We start from the raw sequence: 6324 nt of genomic DNA, 5'->3' as shown, positions 1-6324 counted from the left end.
TGCCGTAACCTTTGCCCTGTACCTTCTTTATGTCTGTAAGCAGGCAGCCCTTTGTTTACTCCACTGGATGAAAACCTCACTGTCCCCCTGCAACATGGAACACTATGATAACCTGCCTGGGTGTTACGGTGTATCCCAGTTCACAAACCCTTTCTTCTCCCAATAAAACTCTTTGGTTTCATTCCTAACAGAACGTAAGACTGGTGCTTCACTATGACACCATATAGATAAAGTTACCAGCACACTGTGGCATTGTTGGGGGGATAGAAAAATAGATCAAAGGAGAATAGAACCCAGAAATAGGAACCCAGAAGTAGACCCACACAAATATGCTCAACTGATTTCCAACAAAGGTGCAAAGGCAATCCAATGAACAAAGGATAACCCTTTCAACAATGGTGCTGGGAAATCGGACATACACAGGCAAAAAAGTAAAAAAAGAACCTCGGCTCAAACCTCACACCTCATAAAAACAACTCAAAATGGATCACATACTTAAGCGTAAAATATAAAACTATTGCACTATAAAATAAAAAAATTAATAACAGACATCTTTGATTTTAAGGAGCTTTTCTTACCCACAAAACCAAAAATTAACCATAAAAAACCCTGACCGAAACTGCAAAAGTATTGACTTGTTTCTTTTACCAGAAACTGCTCTGTAACATTGTATATTTGTCTTTTCCAGCCAGAAAACGGCAGTCAATAACAAACCTATTACCTTGTGATTTAATGGAAAAGATTCTGGTCTTCCTAAATTTTAATTTCAAAAGATCTCGTAGCTACAAATGGGTAAAGGGACAAATTTTCAAGAGCTACTTTTTAATGTTAAGTCAGTAACCATTAATACTTGATCACCATGGAAACTTGTATTCATTAAGAAAAAAATATTTAAGATTCTGTGAACTCCCCAATCCTCAAGAGCACTTCCGTCTATTCATTTTCTTCATGGAGGGAGACTCCACTCATTCAATTTGCAGATTGTTTACTAAGTTATGAAATAACTAAACATTATATTATTGTTTTGAGGTAATTCAGAGGTTTATTTTCAATGATTGTAACTAGCCTACTTTGAGACACTTGTTTTTAGAAATGAAATTATCTGCCTGCATGCATATAGAATGACTGCTTGGAATAAAACTTATATTTCATTTTCTTTGAGTTTTGATTATTTTAACACCACTCTTTTAGGTATATGCCCAGAAAATTGAAAACAGGAACAGAAACAGAAACTTGTGCATCAATGTTCATTGCAGCACTATTCACAATAGCCAAAAGATGGAAACAATCTAAATGTTCATCAAGAGATGAGTGGATAAACAAAATGTGGTATATACATGCAATGGAATATTACTCAGCCATTAAGAAAACTGAAGTTCTGATACATTCTACAACATGGATTAACCTTGAAAACATCATGCTGAATGAAGTAAATCAATTACAAAGGACAAATATTGTATGATACCATTTATTTGATTTATCTAGAACAGGCAAATATACAGAGATCAAAGTTTATCAGTGGTTACCAGGGGTGGGAGGGAGGAGAGTGAGAGTCATTGTTTAAGAAGTATTGAGCTTCTATTTATGATGACAGAAAATTTGGCAATAGTTACTGGTGATGGTTGCACAACATGATTAATGTAACCAGTGTCACTGAATTGTACATGTAAAAAAGTCGAATTGACAAATGTGTTATATATACTTTTACAACAATAAAATATGAACCTAGACACATACTTCACACCTTCAACAAAAATTAACTCAAAATGAATAATACATCTAAATCTAAAATTTTAAACTAAAAAAAATTGTAGAAGAAATATAGGAGAAAATAATTGTGACCTTGGATTAGACAAGATTTCTTAGATACAACAGTAAAAGCACAATCACAAAAAGGGGAAAAAATGATAAATTAGAGTTCATCAAAATTAAAACTTTTTCTCTTTAAAAGACACTGTTAGGAGAATGAAAAAACAGCTCACAGACTGGGAGAAAATATTTTTAAATTATCTATGTAGCAAAGCACTTGTATTCACAATATATTAAAAACTCTTAAAACTACGTAACAAGAGAACAAACAACCTAATAAAAATTGGGCAAAATAGTTAAACAAAGACTTCATCAAAGATGAAATCAAATGTCAAATAACCACATGAAATGATGTTCAACATCATTAGCCATTAGGAAAATGCAAGTTAAACCACAGTGTTATGCCACGACATCCATATTAGAAAGGATAACATTTTTAAAATAATAAAAAATTCTAAGTGCTGACAAGGATGCTGAAAAACTGGAACTCTTATAGATTGCTGGTAAGGATGTAAAATGGGACAGTCAGTCTGGAAAAGTAGTTTGGTAGTTTCTTACAAAGTTAAACATATACTTACTGTATAATTCAGCAATCTCACTCCCACATATTTATCCAAGAAAAATGAAAAATTATGTTCACACTAACACCTTTTATGAGATTATTTGTAGCCACTTTATTCATAATCACCCTAAACTTGAAACATCCCAAATTCCCTTTAATTTGTGGGCAAATAAATAAACTGTGGTGCATACATACAATGAAATACCACTCAGCTCTAAAAAAGGTATGAACCTTTGATACACACAACAACATAGAAATTCTCAAATTCATTATGTTAGGTGAAAGAAGCCAAACCCAAAAGGTTATGTACTGTATATGACATACGTACTTTATATAACACTCTGGAGAAGACAAAATTATAGAGACAGAATAGATCAGTGGTTAATCCTGGCAGGAGGTGGAGGTAGGTTAACTACAAAGGGATAGAACAAGGGAATTTTTGAGGTTGATGGAAGTGTTCTGTATCTTTATTGATTACATAATTATGTGTTTGTCAAAACTCATGGAACTGTACACCAAAAAGTATGAATTTTAATGTATTTAAATTTCAAAATAAAATAAAAAAATATCTCTTGCAGAAAAAAAATCTTAAAATATCTCCTTGGACTACTTCCCTCGAATATAGTGGGGTACGGAAAACAGGAGGTTTAGCAAAAGTAGGTCACAGTATCTAAAAACTATTTGCTGTTGTTGTTAGGTGCCGTCGAGTCGATTCCGACTCATAGTGACCCTATAGGACAGAGTAGAACTGCTCCATGGGGTTTCCAAGGAGCATCTGGTGGATTCGAACTGCCAAACTTTATGTTAGCAGCTGTAGCTCTTAACCACTGCACGACCAGGGCTCCATTCAAGACAATGGAGAATGTAGTGAAAAGTTCCAGGAGAATACTTAGGACACGTTAAAGATCATAATAAATTGTAGCTTAATTCTATGCAACCACTGTGCACTGTGTTACAATGAGAAGACCACTGGCCTCACCTTCATCTTCTCTTCATCTCCCCACCCCCCATGAGTGGAAATGCTGGTTCAACCATACTAAATGTTTGGAAAGCAATTCAGTTCAGTTGCTTGGAATATGAAAATACCTCATGATCTTCAAATGTTTTCAACAATTGGAACTAGAAAATGGGAATAAAATGTCTGATGCCAATTATCTATCTCTTTAGATATCCTCCAGATTAAACATCTGAGGGAATGCGAACGACTTTGGGATGGATACTCTTAGGGTACAAACCCTCAGAAGTTGAGCTCTCAGAAAGAACTTAGAAGAGAATATTAAATTACTAAATTCAAATTAAAGTTGAGATACAAATAGAAACTTTTTTTAAAATGCAAAGAGGCCAGGCTAGTCATTTGTGGTTTATAACCATTTTTAGATCAAGACAATATCCCCAGTAGGAAGTCCAAAATGAGATAATCATATTACATGGCATATTACCTCCCTAATGCCTATTTTCTCCTTCTTCCTTATTAATAGAAACATACTTATTATTTGTGGTGGCAATGTGTCCAGGATAAAAAATAATAATAACATTTCTAAGCCTCCTGTTCAGCTAGGAGGAACCATGAGATGAAAGCAGAGGACTTCCAGGGATTTGGGGGAAAGTTTTTTTTTTTTTTTTAATTGTGTCGTTACTTCCTTCTTATTTCTGTCTGGAAAATGGATCTGACGCTGGAAGTGGAGCAGCCCTTTTGTGAACTTAAGGCAGCCATGAAGATGAAAGTCAAATGCCAAAGATGGCAGAGAAACCTGGAACATTGTTGAATGGATGACATCGCAGAACCACTTTCCCAACTTTGATTCACCTACCTTTGAATGTTTTATTCTTTTAGAAAAATAAACCACTATTTGATTAAGACACTATTGTCAGATTTCTGATACATGAAACAGAATGCAGTTCCCATATATCAACCTTGTGGAAATGATCAGAGTGTGTCTGTGATCCCAAAATGAAATTGGGTGGAGCAGGGGCAACTGTGTTACACAATTCCAGGAAGCATCATTTACCTGGTATCATGGTACAAAATGAACAATTAACCTTACCTCCCCACACACCTCCATCATTTACCCACTGCCTTAGTGCTGTAAGATAGTGACTGTCAGCTCAAGAGGACATGAATATGGAATCTGAGCTCTAACCTAGTCTATAAAATTATGGCTATACTCACTTCACAGATTTTTAGCAAGTAAATAATAAGCAGAGGGACTTTAGCACTTCGCACAATGGCATCCCAGTGAATTTTCATCATGGGTATACTAGAGGAAGAAATGGAGATGCTGACATTTCTCCTGGATTCTGAGTCAATATTCACTGAGTATTTCTAAAGGGAGGGGTATTGGCACAATTGCTAGGGTAGCTAAAATTTTGTAAATATTTCCCAGAATTAAATAGATATGAAAGTGGATATCATGATTAACAGCTACTACACTAATACCAAAATTTAATATAATTTGCATGACCTTTATTAACAATGCAATTATTAATCAAACTAATTGGGTATGGAAGAGAGTAAAGACTAGCCTAAGGAAAACTTTTTTATGAGAAAGTCAATTAAATGACTGTTTTAAATCTCTGAAAAACAGGATTATGTCCATGTTTGCACACAATATATCCTAGATGACAGCTACATCTAAAAATCAATTACCATAAATAGCCTAAACCTCAATCCAAAGTGCCTTTAGCAGTTAAAGTCATAGGGAAAACAGGATATAAATTTAAGAATGATGAAAACTGCTTAAATGGCTTTAGATAAATAAATGAGGCTGATGAATATAGCCTCTGGTGGAACATTTACTTCCTAGGCACGAACCTCTGTGATAGAAATAATGGATAAAAATTTCACAATTAGAAGTCTCTGCCAAAGGCACCAACCCAAAAGGATATAAGGAATGGGACAAGAGACTATAACAACAAAATTTTAGAAGAATTTGGATCCTGGGCAAAATGGCGAACTAGGCAGAAGCACCATGCCGTCCCTCCACAGCAAAGATCTGAAAAACTAAGCCAAACAGAGAATACAACAATCCTGAAACCCTAAAACATCAAATGAAGAGATGAAGAACTCAGCCAAGCACCAAATGGAGTGAGAAAACTGACAGAGAATGGAGAGCGAGGAGATATTCATGCAGAGGTCCCCTACCAGCTAACGCAGCATGGATCCACCATCTTGGACTCCTATCGGAGACCAGCAAACAGGGAATATGAGAAAGCAGCCTCACGGAGCATCCAGCGGGAGACAAAACAACCGGAAATTTGCGGTGCACACTTTCTCACCCCCAACCCTCTTCACCCCAGCTTGGCCTCCTCTGCTTCCCGCGGCCACGGTCTCTTGACCAGGAAGTGCTGGCTGATTGGATTCCACACACCTGAGCGGGCGGCTCTCTGGGTGCCAGTTGTTGGCTGCTGGTGTTGCTTTTTTCCTCTTCTTTTGATTACTTCCTTTCCTCTCGCCATCTCCCCCTCCTTTTGCTCGAGTGCCTCGCTCCGTGTGCCATCTTTGCTTCTTCCTGAGGGGCTGCAAAGTGCCGGTAATTTGTGATATAGGCTTTCCCACTCTCTTCCCTTCTTCACCCATACTCAGCCCCCTCCACTTCCCGTGGACACAGTCTCTTGTCCAGAAACACCAGCCCGCACTAGCTGGCTCTCTGAATGCCATTTGTTGGCTGCTGGTGTTGCTTTTTTTTTTCTTTTTTCTGATTCTTTTGATTTCTTACTTGCTTCTTGCCGCCTCCCCCTCCTTTCACTTGAGTGCCTGGCTCTGTGCACCATCTTTGCTTCTTCCTGAGGGGCTGTGGAGCTCCATTCGACTGTGGAGCTGCTTCCCGGTCTTGGCTACTGCACTGGTGGGATCCCAGGGCTTTTGTTCATTTGTTTGTTTTGAATTGTTTGTTAGTTTTCTTTTCCTTTTCATGAGTTGGGAGCCCTTTCTGGCCAGGCGGAGCTGTGTGGCA

Source organism: Trichechus manatus, unplaced genomic scaffold (assembly GCF_000243295.1).
Source record: "Trichechus manatus latirostris isolate Lorelei unplaced genomic scaffold, TriManLat1.0 scaffold00086, whole genome shotgun sequence".
Classification (NCBI taxonomy): Eukaryota; Metazoa; Chordata; class Mammalia; order Sirenia; family Trichechidae; genus Trichechus; species Trichechus manatus.
The sequence above is the reverse complement of the archived record's forward strand: the minus strand, read 5'-3'. Positions refer to the sequence as shown.